Source organism: Cryptomeria japonica, chromosome 6 (assembly GCF_030272615.1).
Source record: "Cryptomeria japonica chromosome 6, Sugi_1.0, whole genome shotgun sequence".
NCBI classification, from domain to species: domain Eukaryota; kingdom Viridiplantae; phylum Streptophyta; class Pinopsida; order Cupressales; family Cupressaceae; genus Cryptomeria; species Cryptomeria japonica.
This window is the reverse complement of record NC_081410.1, coordinates 360,769,937-360,791,150: the sequence shown is the minus strand read 5'-3', so window position 1 is coordinate 360,791,150 and position 21,214 is coordinate 360,769,937.

The window sequence follows — 21,214 nt, the reverse complement described above, 5'->3', positions numbered from 1 at the left end:
CGAGGGGAGCCTAGTAGATCCCAATCACAGATGCTACCGTATCATGATCCCTACTGGCGCGAGGGAGACCCAGGTATAGTAGGTTTAAATTGATTATTAATGTTTTGATGATATAGAATGGTACTAATACAAAAATCTATTCTACTGCCACAGCTAATGTGCAGGAGTGGCATTCCCTGATTCAGCAGGCAGTGATAGACATTTCCACGATAGCACAGATCCCCAGTTCCTCACAGATTGCCTATAGGCCTCAGGGGAATGTGGGTCGGCACGAGGACTTGTTTTCCCCATTCCGAGTTCAGGTAGAAATATGGAGGGAGAGAGAGAGAGTCCTATCAGAGGACCTTCAGCGGGCGTGGCAAGATCTAGTAGCAGCTCAGGCCGAGGCTACCACCTATCACGCGATCCTTATGGATAGGGATCGTAGGAGTTCCTCTCAGAGTCACTCACGGTCTGTATCTTGCTACACACCCATGGGTCCACCTTCACGGCCAGATCAGGAGGGAGCGTCCAGTCGACACTCTCCAGCCACTAGTCCTAGGGATAGGAGATGATTTTATGATGTAGGAGAGGTCACATTTTGGATGTATAGTGACCTATATTTGTATACGATCCACATATATATATATGTATATATACATGCTTCTCTTTTGTCTCAAATGTGTTATCTTTAATGCTTAAAACAATGTATTTTTTTCTTTGATTAAATCTAATACATTTGGTAAATGTACATGTATGTTCAGAATTTAATTTCCATATGATTAATTTCTCAATGCACTATGATTAAATTGATACATGTGCAACTTAATTAAATATTTAATCAAGTACTACATTGATGATAGGGAAGAAATATGCATTAAGTCTAAGGATTATATAACTAATGTGATTTAATTTTGAACTTAAACACAACATGATACGATTCTACTTAACACATAAAGACACTGTATAATATGCTAGCACAATGGAAATGCAAATCTTTTACAACTTACATAAATGAATTCAAGACAAACCATGAAGTAAAGAAACACGCTTGTCAAGAACGAAGCAATATAGATTAAACATCATAACATTTAATTCTATTTTGCTCTAATTAGGAGATACTAACATATTACCCAATGTTGAAGAACTGAAAAGAAGATAAATAAGGAATGAAGAATTAAGCATAATATCTACGCAAGTGCATAGCATTTATAGGTTCTTTAAGAGGCGTACCGTCTACATCCGCTATTTTGTAAGCACCTGATCCATAATCCTCAATAACGATGTATGGTCCAAGCCAATTAGGACTGAATTTTCCCTTTTCTGCAGGTAAGGCATTCACATTGCGTTGATTCTCATAGAGGACTAAGTCACCTACTGAGAAGGAACGTTGAATAACCTTATCATTATAGCTTCGTTGTAGAGTTTTGTGATACGCTTGAATATGCTCAAGAGCGTTTATACGCTATTCATCAAGCATCTCAAGCTATTGAAGTCGTTGTTCTCTATAAGAGTCATCATCTACTATACCTTTGAGAGAAACCCTAAGTGATGGAATCTCTAGCTCTAAAGGCATAATAGCGTCAGCACCATAAACAAGATTATAAGGATTAGTTCCTGTGGCAATTTGTACACTCGTTCGGTAAGCCCAAAGAGCATAGATTAGCTGGTTACTCCAATCCTTACCATGCTTATTCATGGTTTTGCGAAGAATTTGTTTAATTATCTTATTGGATGATTCGGCTTGACCATTTGACTGAGGATAGTATGGTGTAGAAAATTGATGTTTGATATGATACTTCTCGAGGAATTTCTTCACGTCCTTGTTCTTAAATGATGTCCCATTATCTGAGATTATAGTAGAAGGTATCCCGAATCAAGAAATGATGTTTTCTAGAAGAAATTGACAAATCACTTCAGCAGTGGTAGAGCGAAGGGGAATAGCTTCTACCCACTTCGTAAAGTAATCTGTTGCGGTTATAATGAAGGTGTGTCCTTGAGATGAAGGAGGAGAGATTTTACCAATAAGATCCAAACCCCATGCGGAAAAAGGCCAAGAAGCTACTTGAGAACGGAGTTCTTGGGCAGGAGCATGAATCAGGTTATTATGTTGTTGACATTGATGACATTTCTTAACAAATGAAAAAGAATCCTTCTGCATAGTTTGCCAATAGTATCCCATATGAAGCAATCTATGAACCAAGGATTTGCCTCCAAAATGCCCCCCACAGGCACCTAAATGCGCCTCTTCAAGAGCAACGGGGATTTCTGATTTGTTAAGACAACGAAGGAGAAGACCATCATAACCCCTTCGGTAAAGGACATTAGAAAGAATGATATATCTAGCAGACAACTTGCGGATTCTAGCCCTAGTGTTTCTATTAGCAGAATCAGGAAAGGTACCATCGGTCAAATATCTTACGATATGCGAGTACCATTCATCTGAGTCTATAAAGTCACAACATGTTACCAGAGTAAGATCATCTACAATAGCTGGAGAAATAAGGTTGTGAATAACAAATTTAAGATCAACCACAGGGTCCTCTAAAGATACAAGAGAAGCCACACATGCCATTGCATCCACATGTCGATTATCTTTTTGAGGAACAGGTTCCATGGTATAAGAATCAAATTTCTGTAATAAAGAGATGGCAAGATTTTTATATTGTGATAATTTGTCTTGTTTTGCTTGATATATTCCTATTACTTGTCTTATAATCAATTGCGAATCTCCATAGATATGTATGTGTTTTATGTTCAGAGCTAAGGCTGCTTTTATTCCCGCTATAAGAGCCTCATACTCAGCAATGTTATTGGTACACAGGAAATTTAGACGATAGGATAAGGGAATGGGTTTCTTTGTAGGAGAAATCAGAACAACACCTGCCCCCGATCCCGTACGACACTTAGAGCCATCAAAGTATAACTCCCAAGTTTCATCTTTCTCTATAGAAAGAATGAAGTCGTCAGGAAAAGACTCAGGGTTAGGGAAGGAGAAAGGTGAAGGGGCCTCAGCTAGGTGATCGGTCAACGCTTGCCCTTTAATTGCTCTTTGTGAAACAAATTTAAGGTCAAATTCAGTTAACATCATAACCCACTTAGCTAGGCGTCCTGATAAATCAGTTTTAGAGAAAAGATGCTTCAACGGATCAAACTTTACCATGACGTGGACTTCTGAATTTAAGAGATAATGTCTCAATTTCTGAGTCGCAAACACCAAGGCCAAGCATTGTCTTTCTATCGCAGAATATCGGGTCTCATAATCGAGTAAGGTACGACTTATATAATAAACCGGACACTCCTTACCATCTTTATCATGTTGTGCCAATAATGCTGCAAGAGCATGAGAGGAAGTAGCCGTATAAAGAAGGAAGGGTTGAGAAGGTTCGGCCGGTCGAAGGATAGGAGGATTAGTTAAATACATTTTTAAATCTTCAAATGCTTGTTGACAATCCTCATTCCATTGAAAAGTGATATTCTTTTTGAGAAGTTGAGTGAAAGGAAAAGTACGATCTGCAAGTTGAGATACAAACCTACGAATAGCTTGAATCTTCCCTTGTAAGCTTTTAAGTTGAGACACATTTCTAGGAGGTGGCATGTTGATGATAGCATCTATTTTCTTAGTGTCCACCTCAATCCCATGATGCGAAACTATAAATCCTAATAGTTTTCCACTATCCACACCAAAAAAACATTTTTGGGGATTCAAGTGCATGTGATATTTACGAATCCTTTCAAAGATTTGATGAAGGATTTTAATATGATCCATGTGAAGAAAGGATTTGGCTAAAATGTCATCAACATAATCCTCTAAAATCTTATGCATATAATCATGAAAGATAAGGGTCATCGCTCGTTGATAGGTTGCACCGGCATTTTTAAGTCCAAAAGGCATCATTATCCAACAAAACGTACCCCAAGGAGTAGTGAAAGCAGTTTTGAATTGATCTTGAGGGTTAATAAAATTTTGATTGTATCCTAAAAAACCATCCATGAAGGATAACAAGGCATGTCCTGCCGTAGAATCAACTATCATGTCAATGTTTGGAAGAGGAAAATCATCTTTTAAAGAAGCCTTATTTAGATCCCGAAAGTCGGTACACATTCTTATTTTGTTATCTGGTTTAGCCACAGCGACAATATTTGAAATCCATGGGGAATAGTCAATAGGGCGGATAAATCCAGCCTCCAATAACTTTTCAATCTCAGCCTTAACAAGCAAAGCTACCTTAGGATTCATTTTTCGAATCTTTTGTTTCATGGGCTTAGCATCAGGAACTAAGACAATGTTATGAGTAACAATCTTAGGATCTATACCAGGCATGTCAGAGTATGTCCAAGCAAATATCTCGAGGAATTCATGCAATAAATCTTCATATTGTTTTTGTTCCTCTCCATCCAAACATTTTCCAATTTTAATAACTTTCTCTTTATTGCAAGGGTCCATCTTAACATCAGTGGTGTCACTTATGAGAATATTGCTTTGTTGAGGAGTATCCTTTAGCTGAGGGAATTCTTTCACAATCTCATCATTATCCGTCTCTTTTCCAAAGTAGGCTTCAGTGTTCAAACAATAAGGGAGTCCCCTATTGTGATGATAACGAGGAAGAGTGTCATATGCTCTTAAAAATTCAGCTAAAGCATCATCGGTAGGGAAAACGTCAAAAGCACAAGCACACGAAGGATCCCCATCAATGTACTCGGGGTGTTGTATTGATAGAGAAGTAGAAATAACATTAACACTAATGAATGGTCTTTTAGAAGCTTTAGTGCACTTGCAGGGATTATAGCCAAGTCCAAAGGCATAACTGTGAAAATTAGTCTCTAGAGGAACTTTTATCCCTTGTTCATGAGCACCGCAACCATTTCCATGATACCCATGCTTAGCAAAAATGCGAAAACCACGACCATAATGATCAGCCATTTCAGGAAGAGAAGGTGGTTTTTCATAAGACAAAGAATCAAACTCTTCATAATTAGACGTGTGAGGAGAAGACGTTTGAGAAGTGGCCACAAAATTATTACTCATAGGTTCGGGTAAGATTGATTGATTTTTAGCTTCTTCCTTCTTTTCAACTTTAAGCTCTCTAGAAGGAACCTTATATTCACCCACAAAGGTAGGATTAAAATCAAGGGATCCCCAATCGTCGTCTTCGAGGATCTTCCCAGGATCAAAATCCTTCTTATGTGTAGTTTCAAGTCGAGAAGAGTCTTCTTCAGGAGCTCCAGACTCATCCGAAGAATTTTGATCATCGGAGAGCGAGGATTCACCAATAGGTATCTTATTTAAAGAGTCATCACTAGATGAGGACAACTTAGAAGAACCCCCCTTAGAAGTGGATGTTTGCAAACAAGCTTGAAAATTAGTATCACCTATCAAGGTATATGTCTTATTGTTATAAATAAATTTAACTTGTCTATGCAATGTAGAGGGGACAGCTTGCATACTGTGAATCCAAGGTCTCCCTAGTAGCAAGTTGTACGTTAGATTTCCTGACATAACATGGATAGGTGTAGGCAAAGTAACAGGCCCCACTGTGATGGGTAAGGTGATAGTACCTAATGAAGTTTTAGCCACATTATCAAAGCCTTGAATAGGACGAGAGTCCGGTTCAATTAAGGATGTATCCACATTCATCTTATGCAAAAGATTAATGCTACACATATTAAGACTAGAGCCATTATCTACTAGTGTTCGCCTTATAGCAGTGTCTTTCATGATAACCACAATCATCAAGGGATCATATTGATGTTGGATTTCACTAGTAGGCAATTCATCTTGGGTAAACACAATTTGAGCTTTAGGATTCATCACAGAGTTAACCAAAGATGCTATATTACTAGATGTATTCGGTGGAGGAACATTCAAATCTTTCAAGGCATCTTGTAACATTCCATGATGAGCAGAAGAAGTTTGAATCAAATCCCAAAGGGATATCTTAGCAGGGGTAGCTTTAAGTTGTTCTATGAGATCATACTCCTTGCTAAGAACTTGCGAAATACATGGAGCTTGTGGAAGAATCGGTTGAGGATTCGGAAGGGAAACTGGGATAATAGGAGGAGGACTAGGCTGCCTATTATTTCTGGTATGATAAGTATGGGCAACCGCATGATAACTCTCTCTAGTTATTTGCTTGGCATAATTATAAGGACTTATAGGTTTTCTTCCTTGCACCGTGATGATTGGTTTATTCGGAGTACGAAAGGAATCATGATCATACCCTCCTTGGATAGTAAGGAGAGGTGTCTTAGGACCTTGAAAGGTGGGAGAAGGATAAGCTCCTTGGACTTCAAAGAGAGGCTTTTTATGCTCATTCAAGTTTATCATGTTAACTAATTTAGAAGTCTTGTTTTTGTTTAGAGATTTCGATAAAGCCACAAATTCATCAAGAGCATCATCCAACAAAGCATGATCATATCTATTAAAAGGTTCATACTTTGATTCAAAAGGAGACATCTCCTCATAGAGGGGATTATTGAAAACAACCATGTTACTAGATTTAGTGGAAGAGTTTATAGGAATGTACCCTTGAGGGGACTCATTCAACTTATCTTTCTCATCACAATGAAATGGCATAGTAACAAGGTTTATGAGTTTTTGGTAAAATGAAGGTTTGGCATCTTTAGGGTTCAAAAACTCATCTAAAGCTTCATCTAATTCATCTTGGCTATACTCATAATAATCATCATAAGCATGAACATTTTGCAAATAAAAGTCTGACATTTTGAAATAAAAGTTGCATGAAATTTAAACACACAATGCAAAGAAACACACTCTTTTTTTTTTTTTTTTAATGAAAATGAAATGAAAACACACTAAATCTAGATCTAGATCTAATAGATGCAATGCAAGAAGAAGCAATGATAGATTCACGTCAGGTTCACCAAAATGTGTGGGGGAAAAAGCGAGACTAGGTTATCATGCCCTAATCCTACCTCTTGTCACACACTTTGCAAACAAGGAGTGAACCCCTCCCTTCTGGATATAGAACTGAGGGTCGAGGTACATGCGATAGTCACAATAATAGCTATCCTTGACTTTTATTTTTGCATAGGATACTTGTCGAATGAATGTACTTGTTGTCACTGTTTAAGAAATGGGTTTTCTTTTCCCATGATTGGCTAAGTTTTTGAAATTTTGAGTCAGGTATGCTATTAATTGCTTCAAATCTATTTTAGGTCTTTAAGGGTTAAGGGTTTTTAGTTTTTAATTGCTCAAATGTCTGATCAAAACCCTTTGGCTTCTATTCCTACGTTACTTTATTCACTTAAGTAATGGGTCTTGGGGTCGTGCGAAATGTCCCCCCTTTGTTATTTGCTTAAGCGGTCATTAAATAATTGTAAAAATCTACGCCTTATGCCTTTTTCTTCTAATGTTGTTGGGTCTAGTAAGTGTCATGCAACTTCCAGATGAATCTACGACTTTAACTATTTCGTTAGGTGAAGTTGCGGGTGTGTTATGCTCTGCGAAATGGCGAAAGGAAAAAGCATGTTGGACTGTGTGCATTGGATCTAGTTTAATGAGACTCCATCTCACTTTGAATCTAATGGCTGGCATTGATTCGCAACTAAAATGAGTGAGTAAATTACCTTTCATGAAATGGTGAAGAGGTTTGGCAGGACCCAGCAGTGAAGACTTTTCCATAGCTAAAAGGTGATTAAGTTTACAAGAAATCGATGGCCTGCATTGTTTCGCGCCTGAGAGATGCTCACATGTTATGCTCTGTGAAATAGCAAAAGGTTTTTGGGCCTAGGCAAAAGAGGTTCATAAGAGGCATAATAGATGCGCAAGTCCTCGAGATCCGACGGCTAGCGCAGTTTCGCAGGAGAAAGATGCTTGAAAGATAGCTTTCATGAAATAGTGAAATGACATGGCACTCCAAGCAAGTAGTCCAGCTGGTTGAGATGGCAAGTAAGACAATGACATGTGGCCGAAAATCAAAGTGGTCAGCGAATTGGATTTAAGGACTAACGGTTGGGTTCAAGAAGATGAGTCATACCCTAATCCTACCTCTTGTCACACACTACGGAATACGAAAGAGCCTAGAGGTATCGCACAATTGGCTACTTCTTTTTGTGAAAGAGAGAGCCACGGGCTACCTATTAGGGTTTCTATTCCTTTGTTGTAATGGAAAGGTAAGATAATGCAAGTTCAATTCTTAACCCTAAAATGCAAGTATGAGCTGACAACAAGATTACAGAATTGAACTTAAACAATGGAAAGCTGTAAATACAAGGATGAAATAAGAATGCAGATGTGTACCCGGAGTCAAAATCGGACTGAAAATGTGCGGGACGGGGGCGTGGGCGCCACTGTCCTGAAAACTGCACCGGAAACTGTCGTTCTGCACTCTGAAACACTGTCGGGAAGCTGTCTGAAAGCTGTCTGTCCAGAGGACCAGGGCACCCAGCGCCTCTGTCCCAAGGACCAGGGCGCCCAGTGCTCCTATCCCAATCTTCGGCTCTACAATTTGATACAGAGTGCTGTCTTGACCTGTTCTCTCCGGATCTGTATCCTGCGGCGTCGTTCGAGTCCCTAAACCTGCACTTATATCTGAAAAAGGGGGTATGGGCGGCTATATAGGGTTTTGCCTTAGTCAAACCCGCGCTTCGGTGATTTCCACCTCCACGAATAGCCAAGTTGTTTTGTAAAATGTATTGTGTGTGCAGACCTAGTGTGTGTGCAAGGTCCTAAAATGCAAGAAAGCAAACTAGAGCAACCTAGAAAGTAAACCCTAATTGCTTGTAAATGATAATGTAAATGCTCTAAATCAAGATGCAAAGTGATCTAAAGCATGAATGAAGGATATATATTGAAGCTTTATGCAAAGACATGAAAACAACATGAAATCATACCCAACCCTCAAGGGAGAGGTACAAGCCAATCTTCAGTCGGTAATCTCCTATTGTTCTTCAATGTCTTCCAAGCCCTAAATGGATGAATGGAATTGATGAATGCTTGATAGAGGGATGTTGTAAGATGTTGAAGTCTTCAAAGATCTGCTCTTTTGCTGCATATGAGATTCCTGGAAACAAAAATCCGATCCCTTCAAATGAAGAAAGAGAGCTCTTATGTATGAAACCCTAGGTCGCAATTTCATCTTTTGGCCGACCTAGAGATTGAATATCCCGCCAATTTCTTGGGGTTAAGATTTATTTTATGATTGGATCGCGCTCCTAAAATTTCGAGAAAAATGTCCGGGACCGTGTGCACTCCGGGCGCCACAGTCCCGACAACTTTTCACTAAATTTTCAGGGCCGTTAGATATGATGATTTTAGAGAGAATCCCGAAGTTACAGGTGATTTTGAGATGTTTTGACCCCCGAAATCAAGCCCCCAAGCTCAGAATAGGACCTAATTAGGGTTTTTGATTAAGTGATGTATTGGAGGAATAAAATGAAAGGGGCATGCTTTAATGAAAGGGCCTGACTTTGCGATGTGGAAAATGGTGAAATAGAACCTTTAGACCTAATTAATTCGATTAATTAAGTGCTAAAGGGGAAATGCAATGCAAAATGCAACTGCGCCAAGGCGGGTGCTAAACTAGGTGTTAAATTGTACTGCTTTAGCAAGTGCGTACAATTTATGACGTTACAGGCAATTACTTGACAGTGTGTTTTAATTGGGGTTTTTCTTTGTTACAAAATGGTTGCGTCTAGTAATTAAATTGCTTGCATAGTTTTTTAAGATGGCACCTAAAAGAGAATTCTCAGGAAAGGTTAATTATGAGGAGAGGGCTATCTGTGATGATTTCCTAGAACAGTTGACAATGTCAACTAATGTAGCAGCAAAGGTAAAGGAATTAGTGCTGAGAGCATGTTGCCTAAAAATAGGAGAAGGATTGTATGACAAGGGAAACTAGCTAAGAGACCCTTAAATTGGGTTGTCTAGGTTGGGATTATTTAAGGTTGGATTTGGTATGAGAAACTCCCCAGCCCCAATGAACAGTATCTGGGAGTTGGACGTAGGCAAATTGGTGGTCCCTAGAGTATTCATGGATGTGGATCTCCTAACTCAGATTGCAGACAACTATGACCCAATCACAAGGTGTGTTAAGGATATAAGTGGGAAAACCCTCATTGAAATAAATAATGAGGAGTTCAGAAATGCTTTTGGGCTTAGTGAATTTACCAATTTTTTAGAGCCTATTAATTTTAAATCACTAGCTCAGGTTTACTGTGTGTAGAGGAACCACCTTAGAAATGGGCCTCTTAATGAATTCTTTGTGAAGATAGGCGGATTAATAGTTGTAGGACCCAACACTGAGGAGCCTTTCTCTTTAAATGTGTTCACCCTTAGGGCCAAAGGATTATACTAGTCACTCTGCCAAATTTTAGGAGAGGATGCTGAGGCAATTATACCAACTCATTACATGTTAATCATTGCTCAAATTTTGAATCCTTCTTTGGCAGTGACCTTTGATTATGCTTCCTATATCATTGATGCCATCCATGAAGGCTTGATAGGAATAAAGAATGGGAAAGTGGATAGGCCTTTTGGATGGTACTCCCTCCTCATGCATTTTTTTTAATTCAAGGGTGGTGACTATTTTGCAAGTGGAATGGATATTGTGAAAGAGAAAGATGGAGAGAAGATGCCAGTGTAGTTATGGAGTACAGTGCTATCATGGGACATAGAAGATGCTAGCTACTTAAAGTTTGATAAGTGTTTTGCATCTAAGATTAGGACTCTTATCTGTTCAAAGAATCCAAGAGTCCCTAAGGTTCTTTTGGAATTCATTAGGCCAAAAGAGTTTGCTGAGAATATTAAAATTGTCCACAATTGGGGTGATATCTACTTATACCCTATCTCCACAGTTTTCAGAGTATATGGTTTCAAAGGCACTCCATTTTGGTTGCCCTATTAGGTCCCTCTTAAAGTGGGAATTGCATAAATCCTCAGGCAGATTGGTAGTGTGCAAGAGGCAGAGCTAACAACCGGAGGTAAAGGGACCATTTTCCCTACAGTTACCATAGCACATCAATTTGTAATAATTAAAGGAGGTTGGAAGTATTTTGAAGATTTCCTTCAACCGTACCATTTATCAACTGCAGTATCTCGGTGTGCTAACCCTGAAGATTTCTTCAACGACATGTTCAGAAAGAGGGCAATATGCAGAGGTAGACCCCACCAATTCCAGTTTCCTGAAGACCTCATTAGGAATGAGTTTGATTTAGATGAGCAAGATCCGAGGAAAGAAAAGTGGGTGGCCTACAAGAAGGCTTTAGACTTTGTGCACCAATTTGACACTAGCTACAACCCTTTGTCTAGCTTTCACCCTTTGAAGAGAAGGTAAAATTCTTAATTCTTTGTTTTGAGGATGTGATGCAGACATTGAAAGAAAACAGGGAGGTTGTAATTAAGAACAAAACTGAGAAAGAAAGACTAGTTCTAAATAGGTCTACATCTACCAGAGCAATCCCTCCTGGTGATTACATGTTACATAAGAAGTCCAACTACAGTGTGTTGATGCCAACAACAGGGGAGCCTTCTACCTCAAAAGGGAAGAGGAAGGTACAGGATGTCATTGACATTCAGGATAGCCCAAAGAAACAAAAAGTGGGAAAGGAAGTACAATCTGATGAACCCTTGTATTCCCCATCTCAATCTCCTATTCATATAGGAGATGAACCCTTGTACAGGAAGTACAATCTGATGAACCCTTGTATTCCCCATCTCAATAGCCTACACATATGATGAAGTGGAAGAGGGAATGCCAGAAGAGCCCCTTGCTACTGAGATGAACATTACTACTAATGAGTTCAAAGGCCAGGAGTGGGATCCTATGATCAAGCAAGCTAGTGAGGATTTCTTGGCTAATAATAACTTTGTCACATCAAGAGCTTTCATGCAATTTGTGTGGAAGTAGAATATTGATAAATTTAATGCTAGGTGTGAAAAGAGGAAAGGTGAGCAGCCCCACAAGGATCCAGCTATGGTGGAGGAAGAGATGAAGCAAGAAATGGTTGATGAGTTTAAGACCATCACTCAAGAGCAAGGAAGAGATGTGGTAGCACAGGCTGGGGTACTCATTCTCCTTGAATGGTACATAGCAGATGCCTTGGTTTTAGAGGCAGTAAGAAAGGAGACCAAACCCATGGAGGGAGTCACTTTCAGCAAGGATAATGTTGCATTGGTCATGTGGTCTCTTAAAAGAGATGAAAATAAAAGGAATAAGGACACCCTAGGGTCAAGTTACCTTGGAGGAATGATAGTGAAAAGAGAGAAGAGCATTGGGGTGGTGGAAGCTGCTAGCACTGTGCTAGAGACTGCAAAGTTTAGTGTCGCAGTAGCAGAAAGAGAAGCAAAAGAAAAGGCAGATCTCCAAGTTAAGTTGGAGATAATTTTAAAAGCTTACAACAGTGCCAAGGAAGAGGTAAGGGGTAAAGATAGCATCATCGCCAAGCTACAAAGCCAGTTGGCAGGACAATACAATCAAGGTGAGTCCTCAACATTGATGATTTTCTCTTCTCCTGCAAGACCTCCACCTACCAGCCCCATTATTGAATTCCCACTATCTCTAGCACCTTCTAGTTCTCAGTTGATTTAGATCACTCCCCATGAGTTGGAGAATTTAAAACAGGCTTAGGCCCTATATGCAAAGGAATATGAAGAGAGAGTAAGGGCTACAATTTTAAGTTTTGCTGACACTATAGGGTCTTCACTAATGTATAATAATATGAGTAAGATTTTGGAAATGTGGAATGAGTTAAATGGGGACAAGGCTATTTTTATGCCTATTTTTGATAAATGGAGACCCAGAGAGTAGGATATAGAACTTATTTGTGTATCCTATGATGAGGCAGGGGCTGACCCCATTATTAAATCTACCAATGATATGACAAAGGATTTAGTAAAGTTTGCAGAAGGAGTGGATAATGCAGATAGAAAGATCAAATTGTACAAGAAAGAGTACATTGATCAAGTTTTTGAATTACTCCCAGGAGGTTTTGTTATCCCAACCCAATTAAAGGACAAATAAATATGGCTTAAGGAATTAGAAGCCAAATTGTCACTAAGAATAAAAGGAATTGTTAAATCAGAGGATGCCTCCATATTTGTCAAAACAATTGAGGAGATTGAGAAAATCAAATCTCATTATGGTTTTCTGAATTCAGAGGTCAATAAAATGAGGAATTCTTGGAAAAGATTAGTCAAGACAAAAGCAAAAGTGATTAACTTCTCATGGCCTGCTGATGAGGTGTATCAGGAATGGACAAGAAAATATGCAATGCTTGATGCGGAGCAGTTAGAAAATGTTGCAACAGAACAACAAGTGGAAGAAGCTGCGGATGTTGAAAGAGACTTGTAACTGCATTTGGAAAAGGTTTTGTAACTTCTTCTTAAGAAGTAATGATTGTAACAAACTCTCCTAGGAAAGTCCAAAGCTATGTATGCATCCATATTATAAATGGATACCAAGACTAGTAAAAAAGGATCCGAAGGAATTGTAAGAAAATGCTGCAAAAATTTACCTGAGCTTTTCAAGTCTTAATGGAGAATATTCAAATGTTTTTGTAATACTTTCAGAAGTAATATCAATATACAGACCATTGGTTTCGAGTTTAAACTTTGTGTTGTCTTCAAGTATGTTTGCAAATGTTTACTGTTTCATTCTGAGTAATCTAGGGTTATTCCTTTTGAAATATGGGTTGTAAGGCAATTTTAAGTAGATATGCTTCTTATCTTTTCTCTTCAGGAGGGGAATTAAATACACAAGAAGCATTTCTGCTAGTAAATTCTTTGTGGGATACTTTGAATTTTGATGAACATAGTTTAGTTTGGTATGAATAAATTCTTATGTATGTCAAGCATGTATAAGGATTTATAGAAGCCAAACTGATAGGATGTGTGGAGATATTTGATTGTGGAAGTATTGTTTGAACTTAGATGACTTCGTGGCCTTGGATAAGGCACTGGTATCTACTAAGGTTATCTTCTATATATCTTGTAGATCAATACTAAACATGAGTACAAGTTTCATTTCTTTGTTTCAATTGATTTTAAGGTGATAAGGTCCACTAGTTTTCAAACTGGTTTGCTGTGGATTTATCTTTTAAAAGTGTGAATTTAGTTCACAAAGGTATACTCGCTTGAACTTTGTATAAGTTCGAAGTGTAGAAGGTTAATCAATCCTTGTCATATGTTGTCCTGAAATTTTCCTTCTCTTTAATATCTCTTCTGCATATAGAGTTTATCATTTCACTATAAGGATTTTAAAGGGAATCAAATTTTGAGAACATCAAAAGTGGTGACTCTGCTGGGGAGAGTCACAATAAGGATCCAGACACAGATTTGTGCTTAGATTTATAAGGAAAAATCATTGTGTGTGTGTGGAATAGATTGGAGCTTCAGTGAATATAGCAGTGGTGTCTGGAAGTCTCTATTTGGAAGTTCCCTCTATTTTCTTTTGATATATGATTTTGGTCTAAAGATTTGCAACGTTTTATTCAAAGCTTGTTTTCATATTTCCCATAGTCTTGTGGGTGGCGACTCTGTTATCTTGGAACCAGTCCTTGTGAAATACATAAAATTTTAAAAGGAAGACAAGCATAATGCAAGGAGGAAAAAACACCAGATCATTCATGAAGAAGCATCCTCATGAAAATTTGCAAGAAGGTTTGCCTGAATAGTCACGAAGAGGTCAGAAGAGATCAGTGCTTCATGAACCATCAAATGCTGCTTGGGTGCAAAAAAATAACAATATCGGTAAGATACCTGATCGACCTGTTTATGAAAAGTCTAATTCTTCTTCCAGAGAATCTGAACATGATATATTAGGTTTCCATTCTGGATTGTTTTGAAATATAGATAATGCTCATGCTTTAAATCAAGATATATCTCATGTTAGTGTGTCTGTGAGAGATAGGACTAGTTCAAATGCAATCAGACATTCTGTGCCTAGAACAATTGATGGAAATATTAGCTTGATTGATATAGATCAAGTCAATATATCTAACTCTGAGGAGAATTTCCCTGATGAAGATAAAATGTCACAAGAAATAGAAGATTTAAATAGAAGGGTTCACCACTTAATCTCCTTAAGATCCCAAAAGGAAGCAAATAAGGAAAAGGAAGTCAAAGCAAAACTAATGGAGAGAGATAGGCTTCTTAGACAGATAGCTGATCTTGAAGTGTTGGCTAAGGAAAAGGAAAAGAGTGATGAGGAAGGCCCTGTGATTAGAGAAATTCTAATCCCTAAGGCCAAGCTAGCATATAGGTTAGTAGTCCAACCAAACAGGGAAGTGCTTAGTGATTCACAACCTCCTAGGAATAATGTTGATAAAGGGAAGCAGAAATGGGTGGATGATGGAACTGGATCTAGAAATACAGAGGAAATTTCTCATAGGCTATCAGCACATGAGAGAGAGATGGAAAGAATGAGGAAGGAAAAGGAGGATCTACAAATGGAGTTAGAGAAAGCTAAGTTGGAAGCAACTAATCAGGAAGTTAAAAGAAAAATTAGTTATCTAAAAGCTCCCCCTATCATTTTTCCATCAGAAGATCTTAGTAAGATTGATCCTCGGCAAATTCCCCCCCCGGTTAAAATTCAGCCTACTGTGCCTGCTAATACAACAACAGTTAGTCAAATCGCTATGAACAATCAACATAACCAAATATCTCAGACCCTAATTCCAAAAGTCAGAATGAACATGGGAAATAATAATGTTGCTAACCCTTTTCAAAGGAGACCTATCAATTTGGAACAGTATAGACAATTATTTTTTGATGGGATCCTAGGATATCCCAGCCATGTTCCTACTGAGTTAAGGGACAGACTCCATAAGTTTGTTGGAAATAATGCAATTAGTGCTGAGGAGCATTTAAAATCTTTTGGTGACTTAATAAATGATTATGAGATAGTGGATGAAGATGTTATAATGAAATTGTTTGTTCAACCCCTGGTTGATGATGCAAGAGATTGGTACAGAGGTCTTCCAGTTAATAGCATTGGGTCTTGGGAGGACTTTAAAAATTGTTTTCAAGAATAATACGGTGACAAAACAAATGTGAGCTTTATGCTAAATGAATTTAATAACATTAGAAAATCTGATAATGAAATGGTCACCGATTTCAATGCTAGATTTAAAAAGGCCATGCATAGATTGTATCAGGTGATGAGGTTAGATGATAACATGTGTCTGAACACCTATTATAATGCATTTGATTCTAAAATGGCCTATATCTTAAGGGATAAAAATCCACATAACTTGAGGGATGCATTTAGAATTGCCATTAATGTGGAAAGCAATAGAAAAGCATCTAGGAAGTTAGGAAGGAGAGCAGATGGTAGGTTATGGCAGGAAACAAAATAGCAACCTAACAAAGTTGCTAAGGAGGAAGACAAGATAGAAAATTTGGTTATTGCTATGAAGGATCTGACTACCAAGGTAAATAAAAATGATAAGCCTCATTATAATTGGCAAGATAGACCCCCTAGAATGCATGACATGCCTTATAATACCAATTGGAAAGATGGAAAACTCCAAAATGAGAAGCCTAAAATTGCTCAGAGTCAGGATACCCCAGATCCCTTAAAAGGGAAAAATGTCCATAATATAGAAAACACTCCTTGGTGTATTGCTTGTGATGGGCCAAATTCTCCTCATCAGTGTGCAGTAGCTCAATCCCTTGAAGATCCATGAGACAAGAAGCTGAGCCTGACATTAACATGTTTGAAACCATTATAGAGAGTTATGAGGAATCTGTACAAAGTGAATGTAGTGATGTGTTGGATAATGAAAGGTTTTTTCAAGGACAACTAATGCTAGACTGGCATCCTACCTTGAATGTGGTAACAATTGAAGATGAAGAAGTACATCTCATAAGGCCTAGTGAGGAAGAAGTTAAAAATCTCACCAAAGCTGCTATTGCTAAAGCAAAACACAATTACAACTTAAGGAGCACCAAGAAGGACACTGATCAGGGTGAACCTGGTTCTATGTTCATAAAATAGGTTACTCAAAAGGGGGCAACAAGTAGTGCTACTACTTTCCCTAAAATTGGTCAAGAAAAGAAGGAACAGGTTGAAGATGTACCCAATAGTACAGATGATAAAAGTACCAATGATATACAAGGAGCTACCACAACAAAAAGAGCAAGTCATCTTAAGGCAGAAAGAGTTAGAGCTAATATTGAGCTAAGCAGTAGTTCCACATTTGACATGGCTCAAGCTCTTACACAAATGAAAGTTATTGTCCCATTAATAGAAGTACTGAAAATAAAAGAACATAGGGATGCAACCTTGTCTTTGTTTTCTAATATATCTGACAGTGACACATTCCTACCCGCCGGTTCAGTTAAAAATGGAAAGGATCAGGAACTCCAAACCCTAGAGGTTTATGTTGGAACCACTATTACTCAAGAGCCTTCACAGGTAGATCCTTTTTATGTTACTTTGTTAGTGAATAACCAGCTGATAAAAAACTGTATGATAGACTCAAGAGCGACAGCTAATGTAATGCACTATGATGTTATGAAAGAATTAGGACTGTCAGTAACTACTATATATGGAAAATGCTATGCTCTGGATAATAGGGAAGTACCTGTGATAGGTACAATGAGAGATGTTGAAGCAAAAATAGCAGCATTCACTGAGGCAACTTACAAAATGGACGTTATTGTTACTGACACTAAACCCCATTATGGTATGTTGTTGTCCAAGCAGTGGGCAACAACAGTAGGAGGAAATGTCCAGTTGGATTTATCTTATGCTACCATCCCAATCAATGGGTATCAAGTCAAGTTGTAAAGAGAACCACGTGCTCCTAGAGTAATTGAAAATGTAGATCCTAGTATGCTCAATTGTATGATTGATGTCGATCTTGATAATTTCAGACCAATTTTACCTCAGTTGAAGAATACTGACCCCATTGTGGTTGAATTAGAATCACAACAACATGGTTTATGGCAAATGTATTTTGATGGGGCTTGCTCCAAAGAAGGATCTGGAGTAGGTGTTCTTTTTGTATCCCCATTAGGTATAACTTTTAAGTATTCTTTCTTATTGGCTTTCCAGTGCATAAATAATACTGTAGAGTATGAAGCCCTATTATTGGGGCTTGAGGTTGCAAAAAGGCATGGAATCCAGCTGTTGAAAGTTTTAGGGGATTCAGAACTGGTTGTCTCTTAGGTAAGATCCAAATATGCATCCAAAAATGATAGATTAAAGAGATATAAACATGCAGTTTGGGATGTCATTGAGCATTTTAATGCATTTTCTATTAATTGGATAAAGCAATCAAAGAATATTATGGAAGACTTTCTAGATAATGTTGCACTGAAAAATGATGATGCAACACTAACCGGCATCTCCACAGTGGAAATAAAATCTAGGCCTGCCATCCCTGATAATGTGTATAATTGGTAAGTTTTTGCTAATGATGAAGATATTCTTAGGTTCATTCAATGTGTTGATGATTATGATGGACAGAAGATTGATTGCAATGCATTGGTGGAGGTGGTTGACAATAAGGAAACAGTGTTTGGAAATGACTTGGTCCAGTTGGAAATAAATGAGATACCTAAAGGGTTGGTAGAGCTAGAGAGCATGTTTAGTTACAATGATAGTCACTTACATTAGCAGTCTACCACCAAGTTAGAAGAATTGGAGGAGGTAAACCTAGGGACTGAATCATCCCCTAAGTTAGTATACATTGGGAATAAATTACCCCCTCATGTTAGAACTAATCTTATTAATTTATTGAAAAGATATAAACATGTTTTTGCTTGGTCTTATGAAGACCTAAAGGCATATAGACAAGACCTTTTTCAGCATGAAGTTCCTTTACTTCCAGATGCTAATCCTTTCAGACAGAAGCAGAGACCTATTAATCCCTTGTTAGAAACTAAGATGCAGCAAGAATTGACTAAGTTAAGAGAAGAGGGGATTATTAAACCTATAAGACATTCTTCATGGGTCTCCAATTCGGTCCCAGTAAGAAAGAAAAATGGGGACATTAGATTGTGGGTGGATTTTAGAAATTTGAATGTTGCTTCTTTAAAAGACAAATACTCTTCCCCCAATATGGAAGGTATGTTGCAGAGAGTACTAGGTTGTGATATTTTGTCCATGATGGATGGTTTTTCAGGATACAATCAAGTGTTAGTTAGAGAATCTGAACAATTCAAAACTGCTTTCACTACTCCATGGGGAACATATGTCTATGTAAGAATGCCATTTGGATTAAAAAATGTTGGAGCTACATTTTAGAGAGCTATGGATGTAGCCTTCAAAGAATTCATCAATATCATCATGGTGGTTTATCAAGATGATCTAACTTGCTTCTCTAAAAGGGTCGATGACCACTATGGACATTTGGAAAAGGTGTTTTATAAGGCTTTGGAATTTGGTGTGTCATTAAATCCCAAGTGTCATTTTGGGGTCACCGAAGGAAAATTATTGGGCCATATTGTTTCCAAGGAAGGGGTAAGAATAGACCCTGAAAGAATTAAAGAAATAAAAAAAGTGCCTAAACTAAAGAATGTTAAAGGTAGTCAATCCTTTTTAGGCAAAGTAAATTTTGAGAGAAGATTCATTGCAAACTTTGTAGAGATAGTGAAGCCCATTGTCAAGTTGCTCAAGAAGGATACCAAGTTTTGTTGGGATCAAGAAGCCTCAAAGGCTTTTGCTGAAATTAAAAAAGCCATCCAGGAAGCACCAGTGCTAAAATCTCCTGATTACAATAAGCCCTTTTCTTTGTTCTCTTTTGCTTCATACCATACAGTAGCTGCAATGTTGTTACAAAAAGATAATGAGGGATATGAACATCCCATAGCTTTCTATAGCAAGTCTTTGCAAGCAGCATAATTAAAGTATGAAACCATGGAGAAACAGGCTTATGCTTTAGTTAAAGATGTTAAGGCTTTCAGGCCATACCTTGTGAATGCAAAAATCATTGCTTATGTCCCACATGTTGTAGTTAAGGATATTTTGTCCCAATCTGAGGTTACAGGAAAAAGGTGTAGATAGATCAATAGAATCCAAGAATTTGACTTGGAAATAAAGATCACCAAATTGGTGAGAGGCTTAGGTCTGGCCAAGCTCATGACTGAATCTAATCTTCTGAATGTTGAGATACATAATGTTGAAATCAAAAGTACTTTAGTCACTAGTATTGAAAGGCAACCTTGGTATTCAGAGATAGTCCGATTTTTAAAAGATGCTATATTTTCAGAAGGATTGACACATAATCAGAGAAGAACTCTAAAACTCAAGTCACAAAAATATGTTCTCATTCAAGGTGATCTGTTTTGGAGAAAAAGAGATGGAGAACTGCTAATTTGTTTGGATGAATTCTAGGCTAAAAAGGAGTTGATTGAAATGCATGATGGAGTATGTGGAGGCCATTACTCTGCTAAGACAATTGTTGGTAAGATAATCTAGGCTGGGTACTATTGGCCTACCTTATTCAAGGATGCTCATGAACATGTCAGGAAATGTGACCCATGTCAAAAAATTTCATCCAAATTGAAGTATGAAGGAGCTTTACCCCTAAATCCAGTCATAGTGGAAGCCCCTTTTGTCCAATGGGGCATTGATTTTATTGGAGAGATTGTTGAGAGATCAAGAAGAGGTCATAGATGGATCATAGTAGCCACTGATTATTTTACTAAATGGATTGAAGTTATTCCCACAAGAAGAGCTACAAGTAAAGTTGTCATTGACTTCCTGATGGATACTGTTATAACTAGATTTGGAATACCTACAAAATTAGTAATGGACAATGCCATGAGTTTCAGGTCAGAAGAGTTTGTTGGATTTTGTACCAGTCATGGAATAATCATTTCTTACTCTTCACTTTATCATCCTCAGGGAAATGGACAAGCTGAATCTAGTAATAAAAGCCTCTTGAACATCATCAAGAAAATCCTGGAAGAGAACAAGAGGTCTTGGGATCAAAAGTTAAAATTATCCTTGTGGGCTGACAGAGTAACAATCAAGAAGGCCATTGGAATGTCAGCTTTTGAAATGGTTTATGGTACACAAGCTAGACTATCGGTAAACAATATTCTTCCAATTTATAAATTCTTGCAGGTTGAAGACATGAAGCTATCTGAACCTATGGAAAATTGAATGATTCAGATAGTGGAAGTGGAAGAGATCAGAGCTCTAGCTCATAAGAGAAATCTGAAGATCCAACTGTAGTCCAAGTACCTTTTTGATAAAAGGACATCATTAAGGAAGTTTCAAATTGATGATATTGTTCTTCAGTGGAATGCAAGAGGATAGGA